The sequence below is a fragment of the Leuresthes tenuis genome, unplaced genomic scaffold (assembly GCF_036924035.1).
Source record: "Leuresthes tenuis unplaced genomic scaffold, fLeuTen1.0.hap1 SCAF_110, whole genome shotgun sequence".
In the NCBI taxonomy this organism is placed as follows: Eukaryota; Metazoa; Chordata; class Actinopteri; order Atheriniformes; family Atherinopsidae; genus Leuresthes; species Leuresthes tenuis.
Window position 1 is genome coordinate 106,111 of NW_027325464.1, and position 27,775 is coordinate 133,885.

Consider the following 27,775-nt stretch of genomic DNA (forward strand, 5'->3'; position numbering starts at 1 on the left):
TCTGTGCAAAAGAAATCTTGTTACTGTGCAGAGTGACTTCTCTGAGTAGAGTCGCCTTACTTGTTGCGACTGTGCCGATGTTGCTTGAATGGTGCTCGCTGGAGTGTGCGGTAGTGTAAAGTTATACCATTTAAAAGGGTTGAAGAGTGCTCAGTGCAGCGGGTGGGCGGAGGTGCAAAGTGACACTATGGCCATCAAAAGAACACCGCTACAAGTGCGCATTGTGCCAGGAAGGGCCCTCGGACGTGAACCAGTGGACAGATATCGCTTCTCGGCCTTTTGGCTAAGATCAAGTGTAGTATCTGTACTTATCAGTTTAATATGTGATATGTCTATGCGAGGACTACATATTAAATGGATTTTTATCAATAGGAGTTTAAAAAGGAGCTTGCTCCGTTCACTCCAAGCATCGACCCGGTACTGCAGTGCCGCTGGGAATGGTGCGCTCTCCTCTGCTCTTGTGAAAAAGCAAACAGCGGTGCAGGATGGAAGTTTCTTTTAATCTGCTGAGAAAAGAGAGTGAATGCGAAGCAGACTTTAACACGGCTCTGGGAGCGAGCCGAGTGCGGGCTAACCAGGAGAATTGCTTGAAAGAAACGCGACACCGAATGAGCGGTCAGAACAAAGCCTCAATACGGTGTTCCTGTGGTGTTTTTATAAAATGCGGTGTAAAAAAAGGTGTGAATGCCCCATAGAAAACTAAAAGGTGAATCGGAAGTGTTCGGCTGCAAGAAGGTGTGAATGTCCGACTATATTTGGTGAAAAGCAGGTGAAGCAAGGTCTGAATGCCCAACCTTACATCATCAAAAGCGAGATCAGAGGTTTTTGGCTGCAAGAAGGCCATAGTTTGCCAAAAGCGGGTAAGGTGCGAATGATCGGCTAAATATCAACAAAAGTGGGGGCGGAGGTCTTCGGATGCAGGTGGGAATATCCCACCATACAAGTATGGTGGAGAGGAAGCTGTGAATGGCCGACCATAGTTTGCAAAAAGCGGGTGAGAAAAGGTGCGAATGTCCAACCATACATGATCAAAACAGGGAGCGGAGGTGTTTGGCTGCGACAAGGTGTGAATGTCCACCCATAATTAATGAAAAGCGGGCAACAAGTAGGTTCGAATGCCCAACCATACATCAACAAAAGCAGGAGTGGATGTGTTTGGCTACAAGAAGGTTTGAATGTCCGAGCATAGTTTGTAAAAAGCGGGTAAGAAAAGGTGCGAATGCCCGAAAAAGTATGATCAAAAGAGGGAGTGGAGGTTTTCGGCTACAAGAAGGTTTGAATGTACGACCATAGTTTGTAAAAAGCGGGTAAGAAAAGGTGCGAATGCCCGAACATACACCATCAAAAGAGGGAGCGGAGGTGTTCCGCTGAAAGACGGTGTGAATGTCCGACCATAGTTGGTAAAAAGCGGGTAAGAAAAGGTTCGAATGCCCGAATATATACCATCAAAAGCGGAAGCGGAGGTGTTCCGCTGTAAGACGGTGTGAATGTCCAACAATAGTTGGTAAAAAGCGGGTAAGAAAAGGTTAAAATACCCGACTGTACACAATCAATAGCGGGAGCAGAGTTGTTCGGCTACAAGAAGGTGTGAAAGTCCGACCATGGTTTGTAAAAAGCGGGTAAGAAAAGGTGCGAATGCCCGACAATGTATGATCAAAAGAGGGAGTGGAGGTTTTCGGCTGCAAGAAGGTCTGAATGTCCAACCATAATTTGTAAAAACCGGGGAAGAAAAGGCTCGAAAGCCCGACTATACACCATCAAAAGTGGGAGCGGAGGTGTTCAGCTTCAAGACGGTCTGAATGTCCATCAATAATTGCTAGAAAACATGAAAGAAAATTTTCGAATATCAAACTGCACATGATCATAAGCAGGAGAGGAGGTGTTCAGCTGCAAGAAGGTGTGAATGTCTACCCATAATTACTGAAAAATGGGTAAGAAAAGGTGCGAATGCCTAACCATACATCATCAAAAGAGGGAGCGGAGGTGTTCCGCTGTAAGACGGTGTGAATATCCGACCATAGATGGTAAAAAGCGGGTAAGAAAAGGTTAAATTACCCGACTGCACACAATCAAAAGAGGGAGCGGAGTTGTTCAGCTAAGAGAAGGTGTGAAAGTCCGACCTTGGTTTGTAAAAAGCGGGTAAGAAAAGGTTCGTATGCCCGAATATACACCATCAAAAGCGGAAGCGGAGGTGTTCGGCTGCAAGATATTGTGAACGTCCGACCAAAGTTTGTAAAAAGCAGTTAAGAAAAGGTTCGAATATCTAACCAAACATAAGAATGAGTCTTTTCCGCTGTAGAATGCCCGACTATAGACCATCAAATGCGGGAGCGGAGGTGTTCGGCTCTGAGTAGGTGTGAATGTCCGACCATAATTGCTGAAGAATGTGTTAGAAAAGGTAAGAATGCTGGACCATACATCATCAAAAGCGGTAGAGGTGGTGTTCGGCTGCAAAAAGGTGTGACTGTTCGACTAAAGTTTGTAAAAAGTGGGTAAGACAAGGTGCGAATGCCTGACAATGTATGATCAAAAGCGGGAGCGGAGGTGTTCAGCTGCAAGAAGGTCTACATGTCCATCAATAATTGCTAGAAAACATGAAAGAAACTTTTCGAAAATCAAACCGCACATGATCATAAGTGGGATAGGAGGTGTTCAGCTGCAAGGTGTGAATGTCCACCCATAATTCCTGAAAAATGGGCAAAAAAAAGGTGTGAATGCCCAACCATACATCATCAAAAGCAGGAGTGGAAGTGTTCGGCTACCAGAAGGTGTGAACGTCCAACCAAAATATGTAAAAAGAAGTTAAGAAAAGGTTCGAATATCCAACCAAACATAATCAAAAGCGGGAGCAGAGCTGTTCGACTGCAAGTAGGTGTGAATGTCAGATCATAATTTGCAAAAAGCTGATGAGAAAGGGTGAGAATGCCCGACTATACATCATCAAATGCGGGAGCGGAGTTGTTCGGCTGTAAGTAGGTGTGAATCTCCAACCATAATTGCTGAAAAATGTGTTAGAAAAGGTAAAAATGCCGGTCCATACATCATCAAAAGCGAGAGAGGTTGTGTTCGGCTGCAAGTAGGTGTGAATGTCCAGCCATAATTACTCACAAACGGGTAAGAAAAGGTAGTATTGCCAGACCATATATGATCAAAACAGGGAGCGGAGGTGGTTCAGCTGCAAGAAGGTTTGAATGTCCGACTAAAGTTCAAATATATTAAAGAAAGCGGGAGGAGAGGTCTTCGGATGAGAGTGGTTGAAAATTTCCGACCATAATGTATAAAATGCGGTGAAAAAAAGGTGTGATAGAACACTAAAAGGTGGAGCGGAAGTGTTCGGCTGCAAGAAGGTGTGAATGTCCGACTATATTTGGTGAAAAGCAGGTGAAGCAAGGTCTGAATGCCCAACCTTACATCATCAAAAGCGAGATCAGAGGTGTTTGGCTGCAAGAAGGCCATAGTTTGCCAAAAGCGGGTAAGGTGCGAATGTCCGACTAAATATCAACAAAATTTGGGGCAGAGGTCTTCGGATGCAAGTGGGTGTGAATATCCAACCATACAAGTATGGTGGAGAGGAAGCTGTGAATAGCCGACCATAGTTTGGAAAAAGCGGGTAAGAAAAGGTTTGAATGCCCGAACATACACCATCAAAAGAGGGAGCGGAGGTGTTCCGCTGTACGAAGGTGTGAATGTCCGACCATAGTTGGTAAAAAGCGGGTAAGAAAAGGTTAAAATACCCGACTGTACACAATCAATAGCGGGAGCGGATGTGTTCGGCTACAAGAAGGTGTGAAAGTCCGACCATGGTTTGTAAAAAGCGGGTAAGAAAAGGTGCGAATGTCCGACAATGTATGATCAAAAGAGAGAGCGGAGGTTTTCGGATACAAGAAGGTTTGAATGTCCCACCATAGTTTGTAAAAAGCGGGTAAGAAAAAGTTCGAATGCCTGACTATACACCATCAAAAGCGGGAGCAGAGGTGTTCCGCTGTAAGACGGTGTGAATGTCCGACCATAGTTGGTAAAAAGCGGGTAAGAAAAGGTTAAAATATCCGACTGTACACAATCAATTGCGGGAGCGGAGTTGTTCGGCTACAAGAAGGTGTGAAAGTCCGACCATGGTTTGTAAAAACCGGGAAGAAAAGGCTCGAAAGCCCGACTATACACCATCAAAAAGAAGGTTTAAATGTCCATCAATAATTGCTTTAAAACAAGAAAGTCAATTTTCGAATATCAAACCGTACATGATCATAAGCGGGAGAGGAGGTGTTCCGCTGTAAGACGGTGTGAATGTCCGATCATAGTTGGTAAAAAGCGGGTAAGAAAAAGTTAAAATACCCGACTGTACACAATCAAAAGAGGGAGCGGAGTTGTTCAGCTAAGAGAAGGTGTGAAAGTCCAACCATGGTTTGTAAAAAGCGGGTAAGAAAAGGTTTGTATGCCCGAATATACACTATCAAAACCGGAAGCGTAGGTGTTCGGCTGCAAGAAGGTGTGAACGTCCGACCAAAGTTTGTAAAAAAGCAGTTAAGAAAAGGTTCGAATACTGCAAGTAGGTGTGAATGTCAGAGAATAATTTGCAAAAAGCTGATGAGAAAGGGTGAGAAATCCCGAGTTGTTCGGCTGTGAGTAGGTGTGATTCTCCAACCATAATTGCTGAAAAATGTGTTAGAAAAGGTAAGAATGCCGGTCCATACATCATCAAAAGCGGGAGAGGTGGTGTTCGGCTGCAAGTAGGTGTGAATGTCCATTAATAATTGCTTTAAAACATGAAAGAAAATTTTCGAATATCAAACCTTACATGATCATTAGCGGGAGAGGAGGTGTTCAGCTGCAAGAAGGTATGAAAGTCCAACCATGGTTTGTAAAAAGCGGGTAAGAGAAGGTTCGAATACCCGAATATATACCATCAAAAGCGGAAGCGGGGGTGTTCGGCTGCAAGAAGGTGTGAACGTCCGACCAAAGTTTGTAAAAAGCAGTTAAGAAAAGGTTTGAATATCCAACCGAACATAATCAAAAGCGGGAGCAGAGCTGTTCGACTGCAAGTAGGTGTGAATGTCAGATCATAATTGCTGAAAAATGTGATAGAAAAGACTAGAATGCCGGACAATACATCATCAAAAGCGGGAGAGGTGGTTTTTCGGCTGCAAGTAGGTGTGAATGTCCAGCCATATTTACTCACAAACGGGGGAAGAAAAGGTAGTATTTCCAGACCACACATGATCAAAACAGGGAATGGAGGTGGTTCAGCTGCAAGGTGTGAATGTCTGACTAAAGTTTGTAAAAACCGTGTAAGACAAGGGGCGAATGCCCGACAATGTATGATCAAAAGAGGGAGCGGAGGTTTTCGGCTGCAAGGTCTGAATGTCCAACCATAATTTGTAAAAATCGGGGAAGAAAAGGCTCGAAAGCCCGACTATACACCATCAAAAGCGGGAGCAGAGGTGTTCAGGTGCAAGAAAGTCTGAATGTCCGACCAATAATTACTGAAAAATGGGTAAGAAAAGGTGCGAATGCCAAATCATACATCATCAAAAGCAGGAGCGGATGTGTTCGGCTACAAGAAGGTTTGAATGTCCAACCATAGTAAGTAATAGGTGGGTAAGAAAAGGCTCGAATGCCCGACTATACACCATCAAAAGCGGAAGCGGAGGTTTTCGGCTGCAAGACGGTGTGAACGTCCGACCAAAGTTTGTAAAAAGCATTAAGAAAATGTTCGAATATCCAACCAAACATAATCAAAAGCGGGAGCAGAGCTGTTCGACTACAAGTAGGTGTGAATATCAGATCATAATTTGCAAAAAGCTGATGAGAAAGGGTGAGAATGCCCGACTATACACTATCAAATGTGGGAGCGGAGGTGTTCGTCTGTGAGTAGGTGTGAATGTCCGACCATAATTGCTGAAAAATGTGTTAGAAAAGGTAAGAATGCCGGACCATATATCATCAAAAGCGGGAGAGGTTGTGTTCAGCTGCAAGAAGGTTTGAACGTCCGACTAAAGTTTGTAAAAAGCGGGTAAGACAAGGTGTGAATGCCCGACAATGTATGATCAAAAGAGGAGCGGAGGTTTTCGGCTGCAAGAAGGTCTGAATGTCCACCCATAATTACTGAAAAATGGGTAAGAAAAGGTGCGAAAGCCCAACCGCACATGATCATAAGTGGATGAGAAGGTGTTCGACTGCAAGTAGGTGTGAATGTAAGATCATAATTTGTAAAAAGCGGGTAAGAAAAGGTAAGAATGCCCAACCATAAATTATCAAAAGCGGCAGCAGAGTTTCGGCTGGTATTTATCAATGTCTAGATAGATTTCAACAAAAAACAACGTTGTACTTTAAAGTAAAAGAAAGTGCAAATCAAAAGTTTTAGGAATCCGAGAATAAGCTTATTTTCTGCACGATTTCGGATTTTATGTATAAAATGAATTTCTTCACGCAAACTAAGTTAACACTGCTTTGTCCTTCATATGTACCCATTTCTACATATATTTCAAGCATAAACTTCCTCATATTACCCTGAATGAGAAAGAGCCACACTTGTGATTAAGCCATACCTCCCTTTTGAGGAGTTCTGCATGATTTGGGATTTTATCTATAAAATTAATTCCTTCACTCAAACTATGTTAAAACGGCTTTTACCTTCATATTTATCAATGTCTCGATAGATTTAAACAAAAAAACAACGTTGTACTTTGCAATAAAAGAAAGAGCAAATCAAAAGTTTTAGGAATCCGAGAATAAGCTTATTTTCATGAGGTTCTGCACGATTTCGGATTTTATGTATAAAATGAATTCATTCACTCAAACCAAGTTAAAACTGCTTTTTCCTTCATATTTATCAATGTCTAGATCGACTTCAACAAAGAACAACATTGTATTTTGCAGTAGAAGAAAGAGCAACACTGAAGGATCAGGAATCCGAGAATAAGCTTATTTTCTTATGGGCAAGTGGGAACTGCTTTGTCCTTCATATTTATCAATGTGTAGATGGATTTCAACTTCTTCTACTGCAAAATCCAATGTTTTTCTTTGTTGAAGTCGATCTAGACATTGATGAATATGGAAGGACAAAGCAGTTTTAACTTGGTTTGAGCAAAGCAATTCATTTAATAGCAAAATCCGAAATCGTGCAGAACTCATGAAAGCAGGCTTATACTCGGATTCCTGAAACTTTAGATTTGCTCTTTCTTTTACTGCAAAGTACAACGTTGTTTTCTTGTTTAAATATTTCTAGACATGGTAAATATGAAGGACAAATCAGTTTTAACATAGTTTGAGTGAAGTAATGCATTTTATAAGCAAAATCCCATATCATGCAGAACTCACGAAAAGCTTTTTCTGGCTTTTCACTGCTTTTTACAAACTTTGGTCGGACGTTCACACCTTCTTGCATCCGAACACCTCCGCTTCCGCTTTTGATGATGTATATTCGGGCATTCGAACCTTTTTTTACCCGCTTTTTACAAACCATTGTCGGACTTTCACACCTTCTTGCAGCCGAACACCACCTCTCCCGCTTTTGATGATGTATGGTCCAGTATTTTTACCTTTTCTAACACATTTTTCAGCAATTATGGTCGGACATTCACACCTACTCACAGCTGGACACCTCCGCTCCCGCTTTTGATCATACAATGTCGGGACATCGCTCCTTGTCTTACCAGCTTTTTACAAACTTTAGTCGAACATTCACACCTTCTTGCAGCTGAACACCTCCGCTCCCGCTTTTGATGATGTATAGTCGGGCTTTCGAGCCTTTTCTTACCCGGTTTTTACAAATTATGTTTGGACATTCAGACCTTGCAGCCGAACACCTCCGCTCTCTCTTTTGATCATACATTGTTGGGCATTCGCACCTTGTCTTACCCGCTTTTTACAAACTATAGTCAGACATTCACACCTTGCAGCTGAACCTCCGCTCCCTGTTTTGATCATGTATGGTCTGGCAATACTACCTTTTCTTCCCCCGTTTTTGAATAATTATGGCTGGACATTCAAACCTACTTGCAGTCGAACAGCTCTGCTCCCGCTTTTGATTATGTTTGGTTGGATATTCGAAACTTTTCTTAACTGCTTTTTACAAACCATGGTCGGACTTTCACACCTTCTTGTAGCCGAACAACTCCACTCCCGCTATTGATTGTGTACAGTCGGGTATTTTAACCTTTTCTTACCCGCTTTTTACCAACTGTGGTCGGACATTCACACCGTCTTACAGCGGAACACCTCCGCTCCCGCTTTTTATGGTGTATAGTCGGGCATTCGAACCTTTTCTTACCCGCTATTTACAAACTATGGTAGGACATTCAAACCTTCGTGTATCCGAAAACCTCCGCTCTCTCTTTTGATCATACATTGTCGGACATTCGCACCTTTTCTTACCCGCTTTTTACAAACCATGGTCAGACTGTCACACCTTCTTGTAGCCGAACACATCCGCTCCCGCTATTGATTGTGTACAGTCGGGTATTTTAACCTTTTCTTACCCGCTTTTTACCAATTATGGTCGGACATTCACACCTTCGTACAGCGGAACACCTCCGCTCCCTCTTTTGATGGTGTATGTTCGGGCATTCAAACCTTTTCTTACCCGCTTTTTCCAAACTATGGTCGGCTATTCACAGCTTCCTCTCCACCATACTTGTATGGTGGGATATTCACACCCACTTGCATCCGAAGACCTCCGCCCCAAATTTTGTTGATATTTAGTCGGACATTCGCACCTTACCCGCTTTTGGCAAACTATGGCCTTCTTGCAGCCAAACACCTCTGATCTCGCTTTTGATGATGTATGGTTGGGCATTCAGACCTTGCTTCACCTGCTTTTCACCAAATATAGTCGGACATTCACACCTTCTTGCAGCCGAACACTTCCGCTCCACCTTTTAGTGTTCTATCACACCTTTTTTTCACCGCATTTTATACATTATGGTCGGAAATTTTCAACCACTCTCATCCGAAGACCTCTCCTCCCGCTTTTGTTAATATATTTGAACTTTAGTCGGACATTCAAACCTTCTTGCAGCTGAACCACCTCCGCTCCCTGTTTTGATCATATATGGTCTGGCAATACTACCTTTTCTTACCCGTTTGTGAGTAATTATGGCTGGACATTCACACCTACTTGCAGCCGAACACAACCTCTCTCGCTTTTGATGATGTATGGACCGGCATTCTTACCTTTTCTAACACATTTTTCAGCAATTATGGTTGGAGAATCACACCTACTCACAGCCGAACAACTCCGCTACCACATTTGATGGTGTATAGTCGGGATTTCTCACCCTTTCTCATCAGCTTTTTGCAAATTATTCTCTGACATTCACACCTACTTGCAGTCGAACAGCTCTGCTCCCGCTTTTGATTATGTTTGGTTAGATATTCGAACCTTTTCTTAACTGCTTTTTCACAAACTTTGGTCGGACGTTCACACCTTCTTGCAGCCGAACACCTACGCTTCCGGTTTTGATAGTGTATATTCGGGCATACGAACCTTTTCTTACCCGCTTTTTACAAACCATAGTCGGACTTTCACACCTTCTCTTAGCTGAACAACTCCGCTCCCTCTTTTGATTGTGTACAGTCGGGTATTTTAACCTTTTCTTACCCGCTTTTTACAAACTATGATCGGACATTCACACCGTCTTACAGCGGAACACCTCCGATACCTCTTTTGATGGTGTATGTTCGGGCATTCGAACCTTTTCTTACCCGCTTTTTAAAACCAGGGTCGGACTTTCACACCTTTTAGTAGCCGAAAAACTCCGCTCCCGCTATTGATTGTGTACAGTCGTGTATTTTAACCTTTTCTTACCCGCTTTTTACCAACTATGGTCGGACATTCACACCTTCTTACAGCGGAACACCTCCGCTCCCTGTTTTGATCATGTATGGTCTGGCAATACTACCTTTTCTTACCCATTTGTGAGTAATTATGGCTGGACATTCACACCCACTTGCAGCCGAACACCACCTCTCCCGCTTTTGATGATGTATGGACCGGCATTCTTACCTTTTCTAACACATTTTTCAGCAATTATGGTTGGAGATTCACACCTACTCACAGCCGAACACCTCCGCTCCCGCATTTGATGGTGTATATTCGGGCATACGAACCTGTTCTTACCCGCTTTTTACAAACCATGGTCGGACTTTCACACCTTCTTGTAGCTGAACAACTCCGCTCCCTCTTTTGATTGTGTACAGTCGGGCATACAAACCTGTTCTTACCCGCTTTTTACAAACTATGGTCGGACATTCAAACCTTGTAGCCGAACACATCCACTCCTGCTTTTGATGATGTATGGTTGGGCATTCGCACCTTTTCTTACCCATTTTTCAGTAATTATGGGTGGATATTCACACCTTCTTGCAGCGGAACACCTCCTCTCCCGCTTATGATTATGTGCGGTTTGATATTCGAAAATTTTCTTTCATGTTTTATAGCAATTATTGATGGACATTCATACCTTCTTGAAGCCGAACACATCCACTCCTGCTTTTGATGATGTATGGTTGGGCATTCGAACCTACTTGTTGCCCGTTTTTCATTAATTATGGGTGGACATTCACACCTTGTCGCAGCCAAACACCTCCGCTCCCTGTTTTGATCATGTATGTTTTGACATTCGCACCTTTTCTCACCTGCTTTTTACTATTGTCGGCCAATCACAGCTTCCTCTCCACCATACTTGTATGGTAGGAAATTCTCACCCACTCTCATCCGAAGACCTCTCCTCCCGCTTTTGTTAATATTTAGTCGGGCATTCGAACCTTTTCTTACCCACTTTTTACAAATTATGGTCGAACATTCACACCTACTTGCAGCTGAATACTTCCGCTCCACCTTTTAGTGATGTATGGTTGGCATTTGCACCTTTTGTTACCCTCTTTTTATACTGATTGCTGAAGATTAAGTTGTTCTTTCTCAAACTACAATTTTTTTTTAATTGTTGAAACTTGATTTGAAGTGGATAAATAAGGAGGACAAACAGTTTTAAGTCACGCTGATAGAAGAAATTAATTTTATAGCAAAATCTGTATTTCGTCATAAGTCGAGAGATGCTTATTGCTGAAGAAGTTCTTTCTCATTCTACAAAGTACAACGTTGTTTATCGTTGAAACTTGATTAGACATGAATAAATATGAAGGACAAAGCAGTCTTAACTTGGTTTGAGTTAATTAATTCGTTTTATAGGAGAATCCGAATTCGTGCTTATTTTCGGATTCCTGAAGAATGAGTCTGGTTCTTTCTCATAATACAAAGTTTGTTGTTTATTGTTGAAACTTCATCAGAAGTGAAGAAATAAATGAATGCCTATCAACAAATGTGGGATCTAAACTCTAGTGCTTCCTCTAAAATAATTTCCTTTCTCAATTTAGAAATGTGTGTGTGTAAGTCACAACACCCGTGACACCAAAACGGCTTTCTTTTCTCTCTTTTCTCTACACTCTGCACTATGAGCACACACACCAAATCAGAAAGGCTTTTTTCTCTCTTTTCTAGATTATGGACTGTGGGGACACAAAACCGCTCTCTCTTTTTTTTTTTGATTGTGTGCCAGGGCGTTGTCTCACGTATTAGATTATGCTTAAGATACGAATGGGTTTATCAGTCACATCAGAATCCATACATACTGATCCTCCCGTAATAAAATGGTCGGATCTTATCAAACACACTTTGTTTCTTGTGACAATCAAGTCAGCGAAACAGCGTATACACGTCAAGACACTGAATCAAGTTTGCCACAAGAACTCATAAGTTTGGCAGTATTGCTCTGCCGTCAGCAATCATACACCCATTTTATTTTCGTGAGACGTGCAGGCACCTGTTCATCTACTGTTCTATCACTATGAATTAGTTTATCTATTATCAATAAGGATACTTCTACAACTACTATCAAAGTATGTCCGGACTTCTTATGTTGTCAGTTGCTATATATGAATAAGTGGGTTGCTACTGAAAAGCATTAAGCATGTCACACAGCCCAAACATATAACATTTCAGGACACACCACACAGTTAACAACCACAGTGAAGTGTCAAAGCCCAAACATTCAACAGGACACTTACACAACACATTCAAATCAAACAGTCAGACAACATACAAGAACATATACCCCAGCCGGCATTGCTCCCTGCCTATTTTCCTACAGCTCACTATGTGTGCGCACACCTTTATTCACAAACTCTTCAACTTATACTCTTTTACCGAAGCTGCTACAGCTCGATTGGCCGAATACCCTTAGATCCTATTTCGGTGAATTTGACATCTGCCTTACATGTAACAGATTAGCGGTTTAGCAGTTTTAATTTAGTTTGAGTGAAGGAATTCATTTTATAGCAAAATCCGAAATCGTGAAGCACTCATGAAAGTAAGCTTATTCTCGGATTCCTGAAACTTTAGATTTGCTCTTTCTTTTACTGCAAAGTACAACGTTGTTTTTTTTGTTTAAATCTTTCTAGACATGGTAAATATGAACGACAAAGCAGTTTTAACATAGTTTGAGTGAAGGAATTCATTTTATAGATAAAATCCCAAGAGTCTGCAGAGAAAAGAGAGTGAATGCGAAGTAGACTTTAACACGGCTATGGGAGCGAGCCGAGTGTCGGCTAACCGGGAGAATTGCTTGAAAAAAACGCGACACCGAATGAGCGGTCAGAACAAAGCCTCAATACGGGATTCTCGTGGTGTTTTTGTTGCTGCCTTGTCTTTTGCATAGAGTAAAAGACAAGGCAGCCATCGAATAGGGCCCGATTGTTCCTACTTGGTTAGCCGAGGAGAAAGGGGGGGGGGGGGGGGGGGAGCGTCTCAACCAAGCAAAGCTCACCATGGGGAAGGTGGCTATACCAACTAGCCTGATGCCCTGCTCCCGCAGTGACGGATAATCGTACTCTGGTTTCTCTTCATAACATACAAGTCTTTCGCCTTTTACTAAAGACTTCCGTGGAGAGCAGCACTAATGAGTTGTTTCTATTATTGGCAGGCTTTACCTTTGCGGATGAAGCCCTTTCTGTCTGTGCAAAAGAAATCTTGCTACTTTGCAGAGTGACTTGTCTGAGTAGAGTCGCCTTACTTGTTGCGACTGTGCCGATGTTCGAAGCTGGAGTGCAAAGTTGTTGCTTGAATGGTGCTTGCTGGAGCATGCGGGAGTGCAAAGTTATACCATTTAAAAGGGCTGAAGAGTGCTCAGTGCAGCGGGTGGGCGGAGGTGCAACGTGACACTCTGGCCACCTATGGCCATAAAAAGAACACTGCTACAAGTGCGCATTGTGCCAGCAAGGGCCCTCGGACCTGCAACAGTGGACAGTTATCGCTTCTCGGCCTTTTGGCTAAGATCAAGTGTAGTATCTGTTCTTATCAGTTTAATATGTCCTCTATACGAGGACAACATATAAAATGGATTTTTAAGAATAGGAGTTGAAAAAGAAGCTTGCTCCGTTCACTCCAAGCCTCGACCCGGTACTGCAGTGCCGCTGGGAACGGTGCGCTCTCCTCTGCTCTTGTGAAAAAGCAAACAGCGGTGCAGGATGGAAGTTTCAGGGAGCCCAAGATGAAACTTTCTTTTAATCTGCTGAGAAAAGAGAGTGAATGCGAAGTGGACTTTAACACGGCTCTGGGAGCGAGCCGAGTGCGGGCTAACCGGGAGAATTGCTTGAAAGAAACGCGACACCGAATGAGTGGTCAGAACAAAGCCTCAATACGGTGTTCCCGTGGTGTTTGTGGCTGCCTTGTCTTTTGCACAGAGTAAAAGACAAGGCAGCCATCGAATAGATTGTTTCTACTTGGTCAGCCGAGGAGCAGGGGGGGGGGGGGGGCAAGCGTCTCAACCAAGCAAAGCTCACCAAGTAGGAACAATCGGGCCCTTTTCGATGGCTGCAACACCTGAAAGAGATATTGATGCGAGACCCGATCAAATGCTTTTTCAAAGTCTAAATTTAAGATGACAAGCCGGGTGTTTCTGTCTCTAGCGTAATCAATGATGTCTCGAATCAGTACGAGGCTGTCGGTGAGTTGTCTCCCTGAGATGGCACAAGCTTGGTCTGGGTGAATTACCTCCTCTAAAACAGAGGACATCCGTGTCGCTAAAACCTTGCTAAAAAGTTTACAGTCAAAGTGTGATGGGCCTCCAATTCTTTAGGTCAGTCTTATCATTTTTTTTATAAAGTAGAGTCACTATTCCCACTCTAAAACTGTCAGGCAGTCGGTCGAGTTTTTCAAAATCTTTAAAAACATCTAAAATGTCTGATGATAAAAGGTCCCAATAGGTCAGATAGAATTCTGCAGGAAGCCCGTCTAAACCCGGAGCTCGACTTCTCTTAAAACCTGTTAGGCATTTTTTTAACTCTAAAGCAGTAAAATTCTGTGTCAAGTGTGCATTCTCTTTTACGGTTTTGTCAACGAATTTTAAGATTTCTGCCGATGTTTCCAAGTGCACTGGTTTCTCTTTGTACATGTTACTATAAAAGGTATGTACAGTTTCAATCATCTCTTGTGTGGATTTTGTTAAAAACCCATCTTCTCTTTTTAGATTTTGAATACACTCCTTTTTATTTATAACTTTCTTTCTTTTTCACCTTCCTCAATTTCCTGCTCCCTGCTTCTTACAAAAATTCCTTTACTCTTTATTTCTGCTAAAACTGACATTTCCTTTTTGACATCTTTGATTTCTTCTTTAAAGTCTATGCCACACTGATTTAGTTTAAAGTAGCGCTGTAAGCGTTTATGTAGTCCCATCATACATCTATTCTTTCCTTTTTTTACGTTTACCTTGCTGTTTAAAAAAAGTCTGGGTCGTTTCCTTCACCATTTCCCACCATTGTGCATGTGTTTCGTAGAGGTCTTGAAGGGTCTGCCACTCTTTATAACATTCCCTGTACTGACTGACTATGATTTCATCCTCCAACAGGGAACAGTTGAGTTTCCACAGACCACTTCCTACCGTCACACCAGAAGGGGGTGAAAGGGTGCAGGAGAGCATAAGGTGGTCTGAAAAGAAAACAGGGGTTAATCTAACATCAGTGGGTGGGCAATCTCTAGTAAAGAAATAATCAATGCGAGAGGCTCTGGTGCCATCATGACTAAACCAGGTGAAGCCCTCCTCTCTGGGATGCATGGTTTTAAAACAGTCAGTAAGCTTAAAATCCCTGCATATGCCCTGAAGTAAAATCGAAGTCTTATCCACTTTAAAATCTACCCCTGCTCTTTTTCTATCTTTCCTGCTCAAGATACAGTTAAAATCCCCTCCTACAACTAAAGGTACTTGCCCTAGCATGTAAAGCTGTATATCTTCTAAAAGGTCATACCTTTCATTTTTTCCATTGAAACCATAAATATTTAAGAGGTTAAAGTCTTGCCCCATAAAATTCAAGTGTGCTAAAAGTGCCCGTCCGTCTCTCACCACTGTGCTACCTTTCACCAGAACATGCGGATTTTTAATTAGAATGGCCAAACCATCATTTTTATTTTGATTTGAGCCACTCCATATCGATAAATGGGGCCACATTTCCTCCCATTGTCTATGGTTTTTTAAAAAAGGTAGTCCACATTCTTGTATTAAAAACACATGTGATTTTATGGAGTCTAAGAAGGATAAAATACTCTGGGCTCTTGTCTTTGATTTCACACTTCTCACATTTAGTGTTGAGAAGGTGAGAACCATTAAAAGCATAAAGGAAAGTAGGTATGTCATTTTCGTTTTTCTAAGTTATCAAAACAAATTACACACAGGTTATTTCTTGGGAAACTAGCTCTTCCTTCATTTCTTTAGGTGAAAAGTGAGTAGGGTGATCTATATTTCCTTTTCGGACTCTCGGTGTTGGCCTCTGACGCAATGTTGCATTTAACTTTGAGTCCCTGGGGGTTGATTGCAGAGCTGAAGTTAAAAAGGAGACCTCATTTGGTAAGTCGGAGGGGAAGACTCTAGCTTCTTCCACTGAAGAACTTCTTTGTCAGGCATTCGCACCTTGTCTTACCCACTTTTTACAAACTTTAGTGCAAAGTCTGCAAGGTTGCTAAAAGACTAGAATGCCAGACAATACATCATCAAAAGCGGGAGAAGTGGTTTTTCGGCTGCAAGTAGGTGTGAATGTCCAGCCATAATTACTCACAAACGGGTAAGAAAAGGTACTATTGCCAGACCATATATGATCAAAACAGGGAGCGGAGGTGGTTCAGCTGCAAGAAGGTTTGAATGTCCGACTAAAGTTCAAATATATTAACAAAAGCGGGAGGAGAGGTCTTCGGATGAGAGTGGTTGAAAATTTCCAACCATAATGTATAAAATGCGGTGAAAAAAAGGTGTGATAGAACACTAAAAGGTGGAGCGGAAGTGTTCGGCTGCAAGAAGGTGTGAATGTCCGACTATATTTGGTGAAAAGCAGGTGAAGCAAGGTCTGAATGCCCAACCTTACATCATCAAAAGCGAGATCAGAGGTGTTTGGCTGCAAGAAGGCCATAGTTTGCCAAAAGCGGGTAAGGTGCGAATGACCGACTAAATATCAACAAAAGTGGTGGTGAGAGAAGGTGCGAATGTCAAACCATACATAATCAAAACAGGGAGCGGAGGTGTTGTGCTGTAAGAAGGTGTGAATGTCCAACCATAGTTGGTAAAAAGCGGGTAAGAAAAGGTTAAAATACCCGACTGTACACAATCAATAGCGGGAGCGGAGTTGTTCGGCTACTAAAAGGTGCGAATGCCCGACAATGTATGATCAAAAGAGGGAGTGGAGGTTTTCGGCTGCAAGAAGGTCTGAATGTCCAACCATAATTTGTAAAAACCGGGGAAGAAAAGGCTCGAAAGCCCGACTATACACCATCAAAAGTGGGAGCGGAGGTGTTCAGCTGCAAGACGGTCTGAATGTCCATCAATAATTGCTAGAAAACATGAAAGAAAATTTTCGAATATCAAACTGCACATGATCATAAGCGGGAGAGGAGGTGTTCAGCTGCAAGAAGGTGTGAATGTCTACCCATAATTACTGAAAAATGGGTAAGAAAAGGTGCGAATGCCTAACCATACATCATCAAAAGAGGGAGCGGAGGTGTTCCGCTGTAACACGGTGTGAATGTCCGACCATAGATGGTAAAAAGCGGGTAAGAAAAGGTTAAATTACCCGACTGTACACAATCAAAAGAGGGAGCGGAGTTGTTCAGCTAAGAGAAGGTGTGAAAGTCCGACCTTGGTTTGTAAAAAGCGGGTAAGAAAAGGTTCGTATGCCCGAATATACACCATCAAAAGCGGAAGCGGAGGTGTTCGGCTGCGAGATATTGTGAACGTCCGACCAAAGTTTGTAAAAAGCAGTTAAGAAAAGGTTCGAATATCTAACCAAACATAATCAAAAGCGGGAGCAGAGCTGTTCGACTGGAAGTAGGTGTGAATGTCAGATCATAATTTGCAAAAAGCTGATGAGAAAGGGTGAGAATGCCCGACTATACACCATCAAATGCGGTAGCGGAGTTGTTCGGCTGTGAGTAGGTGTGAATCTCCAACCATAATTGCTGAAAAATGTGTTAGAAAAGGTAAAAATGCCGGTCCATACATAATCAAAATCGGGAGAGGTGGTGTTCAGCTGCAAGAAGGTCTAAATGTCCATCAATAATTGCTAGAAAACATGAAAGAAAATTTTCGAAAATCAAACCACACATGATCATAAGTGGGAGAGGAGGTGTTCAGCTGCAAGAAGGTGTGAATGTCCACCCATAATATCTGAAAAATGGGTAAAAAAAAGGTGCGAATGCCCAACCATACATCATCAAAAGCAGGAGTGCATGTGTTCGGCTACAAGAAGGTGTGAACGTCCAACCAAAGTTTGTAAAAAGCAGTTAAGAAAAGGTTCGAATATCCAACCATACATAATCAAAAGCGGGAGCAGAGCTGTTCGACTGCAAGTAGGTGTGAATGTCAGATCATAATTTGCAAAAAGCTGATGAGAAAGGGTGAGAATGCCCGACTATACACCATCAAATGCGGTAGCAGAGTTGTTCGGCTGTGAGTAGGTGTGAATCTCCGACCATAATTGTTGAAAAATGTGTTAGAAAAGGTAAGAATGCCGGTCCATACATCATCAAAAGCGAGAGAGGTTGTGTTCGGCTGCAAGTAGGTGTGAATGTCCAGCCATAATTACTCACAAACGGGTAAGAAAAGGTAGTATTGCCAGACCATATATGATCAAAACAGGGAGCGGAGGTGGTTCAGCTGCAAGAAGGTTTGAATGTCCGACTAAAGTTCAAATATATTAACAAAAGCGGGAGGAGAGGTCTTCGGATGAGAGTGGTTGAAAATTTCAAACCATAATGTATAAAATGCGGTGAAAAAAAGGTGTGATAGAACACTAAAAGGTGGAGCGGAAGTGTTCGGCTGCAAGAAGGTGTGAATGTCCGACTATATTTGGTGAAAAGCAGGTGAAGCAAGGTCTGAATGCCCAACCTTACATCATCAAAAGCGAGATCAGAGGTGTTTGGCTGCAAGAAGGCCATAGTTTGCCAAAAGCGGGTAAGGTGCGAATGTCCGACTAAATATCAACAAAATTTGGGGCGGAGGTCTTCGGATGCAAGTGGGGGTGAATGTCCGACTATATTTGGTGAAAAGCAGGTGAAGCAAGGTCTGAATGCCCAACCTTACATCATCAAAAGCGAGATCAGAGGTGTTTGGCTGCAAGAAGGCCATAGTTTGCCAAAAGCGGGTAAGGTGCGAATGACCGACTAAATATCAACAAAAGTGGGGGCGGAGGTCTTCGGATGCAAGTGGGTGTGAATATCCCACCATCCAAGTATGGTGGAGAGGAAGCTGTGAATGGCCGACCATAGTAAAAGGCGGGTGAGAGAAGGTGCGAATGCCTAACCATACATCATCAAAAGAGGGAGCGGAGGTGTTCCGCTGTAACACGGGGTGAATGTCCAACCATAGATGGTAAAAAGCGGGTAAGAAAAGGTTAAATTACCCGACTGTACACAATCAAAAGAGGGAGCGGAGTTGTTCAGCTAAGAGAAGGTGTGAAAGTCCGACCTTGGTTTGTAAAAAGCGGGTAAGAAAAGGTTCGTATGCCCGAATATACACCATCAAAAGCGGAAGCGGAGGTGTTCGGCTGCGAGATATTGTGAACGTCCGACCAAAGTTTGTAAAAAGCAGTTAAGAAAAGGTTCGAATATCTAACCAAACATAATCAAAAGCGGGAGCAGAGCTGTTCGACTGGAAGTAGGTGTGAATGTCAGATCATAATTTGCAAAAAGCTGATGAGAAAGGGTGAGAATGCCCGACTATACACCATCAAATGCGGTAGCGGAGTTGTTCGGCTGTGAGTAGGTGTGAATCTCCAACCATAATTGCTGAAAAATGTGTTAGAAAAGGTAAAAATGCCGGTCCATACATAATCAAAATCGGGAGAGGTGGTGTTCAGCTGAAAGAAGGTCTAAATGTCCATCAATAATTGCTAGAAAACATGAAAGAAAATTTTCGAAAATCAAACCACACATGATCATAAGTGGGAGAGGAGGTGTTCAGCTGCAAGAAGGTGTGAATGTCCACCCATAATATCTGAAAAATGGGTAAAAAAAAGGTGCGAATGCCCAACCATACATCATCAAAAGCAGGAGTGCATGTGTTCGGCTACAAGAAGGTGTGAACGTCCAACCAAAGTTTGTAAAAAGCAGTTAAGAAAAGGTTCGAATATCCAACCATACATAATCAAAAGCGGGAGCAGAGCTGTTCGACTGCAAGTAGGTGTGAATGTCAGATCATAATTTGCAAAAAGCTGATGAGAAAGGGTGAGAATGCCCGACTATACACCATCAAATGCGGTAGCAGAGTTGTTCGGCTGTGAGTAGGTGTGAATCTCCGACCATAATTGCTGAAAAATGTGTTAGAAAAGGTAAGAATGCCGGTCCATACATCATCAAAAGCGAGAGAGGTTGTGTTCGGCTGCAAGTAGGTGTGAATGTCCAGCCATAATTACTCACAAACGGGTAAGAAAAGGTAGTATTGCCAGACCATATATGATCAAAACAGGGAGCGGAGGTGGTTCAGCTGCAAGAAGGTTTGAATGTCCGACTAAAGTTCAAATATATTAACAAAAGCGGGAGGAGAGGTCTTCGGATGAGAGTGGTTGAAAATTTCAAACCATAATGTATAAAATGCGGTGAAAAAAAGGTGTGATAGAACACTAAAAGGTGGAGCGGAAGTGTTCGGCTGCAAGAAGGTGTGAATGTCCGACTATATTTGGTGAAAAGCAGGTGAAGCAAGGTCTGAATGCCCAACCTTACATCATCAAAAGCGAGATCAGAGGTGTTTGGCTGCAAGAAGGCCATAGTTTGCCAAAAGCGGGTAAGGTGCGAATGTCCGACTAAATATCAACAAAATTTGGGGCGGAGGTCTTCGGATGCAAGTGGGGGTGAATGTCCGACTATATTTGGTGAAAAGCAGGTGAAGCAAGGTCTGAATGCCCAACCTTACATCATCAAAAGCGAGATCAGAGGTGTTTGGCTGCAAGAAGGCCATAGTTTGCCAAAAGCGGGTAAGGTGCGAATGACCGACTAAATATCAACAAAAGTGGGGGCGGAGGTCTTCGGATGCAAGTGGGTGTGAATATCCCACCATCCAAGTATGGTGGAGAGGAAGCTGTGAATGGCCGACCATAGTAAAAGGCGGGTGAGAGAAGGTGCGAATGTCAAACCATACATAATCAAAAAAGGGAGCGGAGGTGTTCTGCTGTAAGAAGTTGTGAATGTCCAACCATAGTTGGTAAAAAGCGAGTAAGAAAAGGTTAAAATACCTGACTGTACACAATCAATAGCGGGAGCGGAGTTGTTCGGCTACTAAAAGGTGTGAAAGTCCGACCATGGTTTGTAAAAAGCGGGTAAGAAAAGGTGCGAATGCCCGACAATGTATGATCAAAAGAGGGAGTGGAGGTTTTCGGCTGCAAGAAGGTCTGAATGTCCAACCATAATTTGTAAAAACCGGGGAAGAAAAGGCTCGAAAGCCCGACTATACACCATCAAAAGTGGGAGCGGAGGTGTTCAACTGCAAGACGGTCTGAATGTCCATCAATAATTGCTAGAAAACATGAAAGAAAATTTTCGAATATCAAACTGCACATGATCATAAGCGGGAGAGGAGGTGTTCAGTTGCAAGAAGGTGTGAATGTCTACCCATAATTACTGAAAAATGGGTAAGAAAAGGTGCGAATGCCTAACCATACATCATCAAAAGAGGGAGCGGAGGTGTTCCGCTGTAAGACGGTGTGAATGTCCGACCATAGATGGTAAAAAGCGGGTAAGAAAAGGTTAAATTACCCGACTGTACACAATCAAAAGAGGGAGCGGAGTTGTTCAGCTAAGAGAAGGTGTGAAAGTCCGACCTTGGTTTGTAAAAAGCGGGTAAGAAAAGGTTCGTATGCCCGAATATACACCATCAAAAGCGGAAGCGGAGGTGTTCGGCTGCAAGATATTGTGAACGTCCGACCAAAGTTTGTAAAAAGCAGTTAAGAAAAGGTTCGAATATCTAACTAAACATAATCAAAAGCGGGAGCAGAACTGTTCGACTGGAAGTAGGTGTGAATGTCAGATCATAATTTGCAAAAAAGCTGATGAGAAAGGGTGAGAATGCCCGACTATACACCATCAAATGCGGTAGCGGAGTTGTTCGGCTGTGAGTAGGTCTGAATCTCCAACCATAATTGCTGAAAAATGTGTTAGAAAAGGTAAAAGTGCCGGTCCATACATCATCAAAATCGGGAGAGGTGGTGTTCAGCTGCAAGAAGGTCTAAATGTCCATCAATAATTGCTAGAAAACATGAAAGAAAATTTTCGAAAATCAAACCACACATGATCATAAGTGGGAGAGGAGGTGTTCAGCTGCAAGAAGGTGTGAATGTCCACCCATAATACCTGAAAAATGGGTAAAAAAAAGGTGCGAATGCCCAACCATACATCATCAAAAGCAGGAGTGCATCTGTTCGGCTACAAGAAGGTGTGAACGTCCAACCAAAGTTTGTAAAAAGCAGTTAAGAAAAGGTTCGAATATCCAACCATACATAATCAAAAGCGGGAGCAGAGCTGTTCGACTGCAAGTAGGTGTGAATGTCAGATCATAATTTGCAAAAAGCTGATGAGAAAGGGTGAGAATGCCCGACTATACACCATCAAATGCGGTAGCGGAGTTGTTCGGCTGTGAGTAGGTGTGAATCTCCAACCATAATTGCTGAAAAATGTGTTAGAAAAGGTAAAAATGCCGGTCCATACATCATCAAAAGCGGGAGAGGTTGTGTTCGGCTGCAAGAAAGTGTGAATGTCCAGCCATAATTACTCACAAATGGGTAAGAAAAGGTACTATTGCCAGACCATATATGATCAAAACAGGGAGCGGAGGTGGTTCAGCTGCAAGAAGGTTTGAATGTCCGACTAAAGTTTGTAAAAAGCGGGTAAGACAAGGTTCGAATGCTCGACAATGTATGATCAAAAGAGGAGCGGAGGTTTTCGGCTGCAAGAAGGTCTGAATGTCCACCCATAATTACTGAAAAATGGGTAAGAAAAGGTGCGAAAGCCCAACCGCACATGATCATAAGTGGATGAGAAGGTGTTCGACTGCAAGTAGGTGTGAATGTAAGATCATAATTTGTAAAAAGCGGGTAAGAAAAGGTAAGAATGCCCAACCATAAATTATCAAAAGCGGCAGCAGAGTTTCGGCTGGTATTTATCAATGTCTAGATAGATTTCAACAAAAAACAACGTTGTACTTTGCAGTAAAAGAAAGTGCAAATCAAAAGTTTTAGGAATCCGAGAATAAGCTTATTTTCATGAGTTCTGCACGGTTTCGGATTTTATGTATAAAATGAATTTCTTCACGCAAACTAAGTTAACACTGCTTTGTCCTTCATATGTACCCATTTTTACATATATTTCAAGCATAAACTTCCTCATACTACCCTGAATGAGAAAGAGCCACACTTGTGATTAAGCCATACGCCCCTTTTGAGGAGTTCTGCATGGTTTGGGATTTTATCTATAAAATTAATTCCTTCACTCAAACTATGTTAAAACAGCTTTTACCTTCATATTTATCAATGTCTCGATAGATTTAAACAAAAAAACAACGTTGTACTTTGCAATAAAAGAAAGAGCAAATCAAAAGTTTTAGGAATCCGAGAATAAGCTTATTTTCATGAGTTCTGCACGATTTCGGACTTTATGTATAAAATGAATTCATTCACTCAAACCAAGTTAAAACTGCTTTTTCCTTCATATTTATCAATGTCTAGATCGACTTCAACAAAGAACAACATTGTATTTTGCAGTAGAAGAAAGAGCAAAACTGAAGGATCAGGAATCCGAGAATAAGCTTCTTTTCATACGTTCTGCATGATTTGGGATTTTATGTATAAAATGAATTCCTTCACTCAAAGTTAACACTGCTTTGTCCTTCATATGTACCCATTTCTACATATATTTCAAGCATAAACTTCCTCATACTACCCTGAATGAGAAAGAGCCACACTTGTGATTAAGCCATACGCCCCTTTTGAGGAGTTCTGCATGATTTGGGATTTTATCTATAAAATCAATTCCTTCACTCAAACTATGTTAAAACGGCTTTTACCTTCATATTTATCAATGTCTCGATAGATTTAAACAAAAAAACAACGTTGTACTTTGCAGTAAAAGAAAGAGCCAATCAAAAGTTTTAGGAATCCGAGAATAAGCTTATTTTCATGAGTTCTGCACGATTTCGGATTTTATGTATAAAATGAATTCATTCACTCAAACCAAGTTAAAACTGCTTTTTCATTCATATTTATCAATGTCTAGATCGACTTCAACAAAGAACAACATTGTATTTTGCAGTAGAAGAAAGAGCAAAACTGAAGGATCAGGAATCCGAGAATAAGCTTATTTTCTTATGGGCAAGTGGGAACTGCTTTGTCCTTCATATTTATCAATGTGTAGATGGATTTCAACTTCTTCTACTGCAAAGTCCAATGTTTTTCTTTTTTGAAGTCGATCTAGACATTGATGAATATGGAAGGACAAAGCAGTTTTAACTTGGTTTGAGCAAAGCAATTCATTTTATAGCAAAATCCGAAATCGTGCAGAACTCATGAAAGCAGGCTTATACTCGGATTCCTGAAACTTTAGATTTGCTCTTTCTTTTACTGCAAAGTACAACGTTGTTTTTTTGTTTAAATCTTTCTAGACATGGTAAATATGAAGGACAAATCAGTTTTAACATAGTTTGAGTGAAGTAATGCATTTTATAAGCAAAATCCCAAATCATGCAGAACTCACGAAAAGCTTTTTCTGGCTTTTCACTGCTTTTTACAAACTTTGGTCGGACGTTCACACCTTCTTGCATCCGAACACCTCCGCTTCCGTTTTTGATGATGTAATTTCGGGAATTCGAACCTTTTATTACCCGCTTTTTACAAACCATTGTCGGACTTTCACACCTTCTTGCAGCCGAACACCACCTCTCCCGCTTTTGATGATGTATGGTCCAGTATTCTTACCTTTTCTAACACATTTTTCAGCAATTATGGTCGGACATTCACACCTACTCACAGCTGGACACCTCCGCTCCCGCTTTTGATCATACAATGTCGGGACATCGCTCCTTGTCTTACCAGCTTTTTACAAACTTTAGTCGAACATTCACACCTTCTTGCAGCTGAACACCTCCGCTCCCGCTTTTGATGATGTATAGTCGGGCTTTCGAGCCTTTTCTTACCCGGTTTTTACAAATTATGGTTGGACATTCAGACCTTGCAGCCGAACACCTCCGCTCTCTCTTTTGATCATACATTGTCGGGCATTCGCACCTTGTCTTACCCGCTTTTTACAAACTATAGTCAGACATTCACACCTTGCAGCTGAACTTCCGCTCCCTGTTTTGATCATGTATGGTCTGGCAATACAACCTTTTCTTCCCCCGTTTGTGAGTAATTATGGCTGGACATTCACACCTACTTGCAGTCGAACAGCTCTGCTCCCGCTTTTGATTATGTTTGGTTGAGCGGGAGCGGAGGTGTTCGGCTGCAAGTAGGTGTGAATGTTCGACCATAATTTGTAAAAAGCGGGTAAGAAAAGGTTTGAATGCCCGACTATATATTAACAAAAGCAGGAGGAGAGGTCTTCGGATAAAAGTGGGTGAGAATTTCCAACCATAATCAATAAAATGCGGTGAAAAAAAAGTGTGAATACCCCATGGTGATTGTACTGTACAATTCGTGGTCGGACTTTCACACCTTTTAGTAGCGGAACAACTCTGCTCCCGCTATTGATTGTGTACAATAGGGTATTTTAACCTTTTCTTACCTGCTTTTTGCCAATTATGGTTGGACATTCACACCTTCTTACAGCGGAACACCTCCGCTCCCTCCTTTGATGGTGTATGTTCGGGCATTCGAACCTTTTCTTACCCGCTTTTTACAAACTATGGTCAGACATTCAAACCTTCTTGTAGCCGAACACATCCACTCCTGCTTTTGATGATGGGTATTCAAACCTACTTGTTGCCCGCTTTTCATTAATTATGGGTGGACATACACACCTTGTCGCAGCCAAACACCTCCGCTCCCTGTTAGGATCATGTATGGTTGGGCATTCGTACCTTTTCTTGCCCATTTTGCAGTAATTATGGGATCATGTGCGGTTTGATATTCGAAAATTCTCTTCCATGTTTTCTAGCAATTATTGATGGACATTCAGACCTTCTTGCAGCTGAACACCTCCGCTCCAGCTGTTGATGGTGTATAGTCGGGCTTTCGAGCCTTTTCTTCCCAGATTTTTACAAAATATGGATGGACATTCAGACCTTGTTTCAGCCGAAAACCTCCGCTCCCTCTTTTGATCATACATTGTCGGGCATTCGCACCTTTTCTTACCCGCTTTTTACAAACCATGGTCGGACTTTCACACCTTTTAGTAGCGGAACAACTCTGCTCCCGCTATTGATTGTGTACAATCGGGTATTTTAACCTTTTCTTACCTGCTTTTTGCCAACTATGGTCGGACATTCACACCTTCTTACAGCGGAACACCTCCGCTCCCTCCTTTGATGGTGTATGTTCGGGCATTCGAACCTTTTCTTACCCGCTTTTTACAAACTATGGTCAGACATTCACACCTTCTTGCAGCCGAACACTTCCGCTCTACCTTTTAGTGTTCTATGGGGTATTCACACCTTTTTTTTCACCGCATTTTATAGATTATGGTTGTAAATTCTCACCCACTCTTATCCGAAGACCTCTCCTCCTGCTTTGGTTAATATATAGTCGGGCATTCGAACCTTTTCTTACCCGCTTTTTACAAATTATGGTCGAACATTCACACCTACTTGCAGCCGAACACCTCCGCTCCCGCTTTTGATGGTGTATAGTCGGGCTTTCGAGCCTTTTCTTCCCCGGTTTTTACAAATTATGGTTGGACATTCAGACCTTGCAGCCGAAAACCTCCGCTCCCTCTTTTGATCATACATTGTCAGGCATTCGCACCTACTTGCAGCCGAATACTTCCGCTCCACCTTTTAGTGATGTATGGTTGGCATTTGCACCTTTTCTTACCCTTTCTTACCATACTGATTGCTTAAGATTAAGTTGTTTTTTCTCAAACTACAACATTTTTTTAATTGTTGAAACTTGATTTGAAGTGGATAAATAAGGAGGACAAACAGTTTTAAGTCAGGCTGATAGAAGGAATTAATTTTATAGCAAAATCTGTATTTCGTCATATGTCGAGAGATGCTTATTGCTGAAGAAGTTCTTTCTCATTCTACAAAGTACAACGTTGTTTATCGTTGAAACTTGATTAGACATGAATAAATATGAAGGACAAAGCAGTCTTAACTTTGTTAATTCGTTTTATAGGAGAATCCGAATTTGTGCATACCTACTTGCAGCCGAACACCACCTCTCCCGCTTTTGATGATGTATGGACCGGCATTCTTACCTTTTCTAACACATTTTTCAGCAATTATGGTTGGAGAATCACACCTACTCACAGCCGAACAACTCCGCTACCGCATTTGATGGTGTATAGTCGGGCATTCTCACCTTTTCTCATCAGCTTTTTGCAAATTATGATCTGACATTCACACCTACTTGCAGTCGAACAGCTCTGCTCCCGCTTTTGATTATGTATGGTTGGATATTCGAACCTTTTCTTAACTGCTTTTTACAAACTATGGTTGGACGTTCACACCTTCTTGTAGCCGAACACATCCACTCCTGCTTTTGATGATGTAAGGTTGGGCATTCGCACCTTTTTTTTTTACCCATTTTTCAGGTATTATGGGTGGACATTCACACCTTCTTGCAGCTGAACACCTCCTCTCCCACTTATGATCATGTGTGGTTTGATTTTCGAAAATTTTCTTTCATGTTTTCTAGCAATTATTGATGGACATTTAGACCTTCTTGCAGCTGAACACCACCTCTCCCGATTTTGATGATGTATGGACCGGCACTTTTACCTTTTCTAACACATTATTCAGCAATTATGGTTGGATATTCACACCTACTCACAGCCGAACAACTCCGCTACCGCATTTGATGGTGTATAGTCGGGCATTCTCACCCTTTCTCATCAGCTTTTTGCAAATTATGATCTGACATTCACACCTACTTGCAGTCGAACAGCTCTGCTCCCGCTTTTGATTATGTTTGGTTGGATATTCGAACCTTTTCTTAACTTCTTTTTACATATTTTGGTTGGACGTTCACACCTTCTTGTAGCCGAACACTTCCACTCCTGCTTTTGATGATGTATGGTTGGGCATTCACACCTTTTTTTTCCCCA

At 42.1% G+C, this 27,775-nt stretch overlaps 3 non-coding genes across 3 annotated transcripts; all 3 read left to right on the forward strand.

The window, feature by feature from the left end:
• Positions 1-263: 263 nt before the first annotated feature.
• LOC140287118 (U2 spliceosomal RNA) lies at positions 264-451 on the forward strand. The gene has a single exon (XR_011911476.1). It is a non-coding gene; the product is annotated as a U2 spliceosomal RNA (small nuclear RNA).
• A 12,430-nt stretch (positions 452-12,881) lies between these two features.
• On the forward strand, positions 12,882-12,994 carry LOC140287112 (U5 spliceosomal RNA). Its single transcript, XR_011911471.1, has one exon. It is a non-coding gene; the product is annotated as a U5 spliceosomal RNA (small nuclear RNA).
• Positions 12,995-13,303: 309 nt separating this feature from the next.
• On the forward strand, positions 13,304-13,487 carry LOC140287106 (U2 spliceosomal RNA). The gene has a single exon (XR_011911465.1). It is a non-coding gene; the product is annotated as a U2 spliceosomal RNA (small nuclear RNA).
• The last annotated feature ends 14,288 nt before the right edge of the window (positions 13,488-27,775 follow it).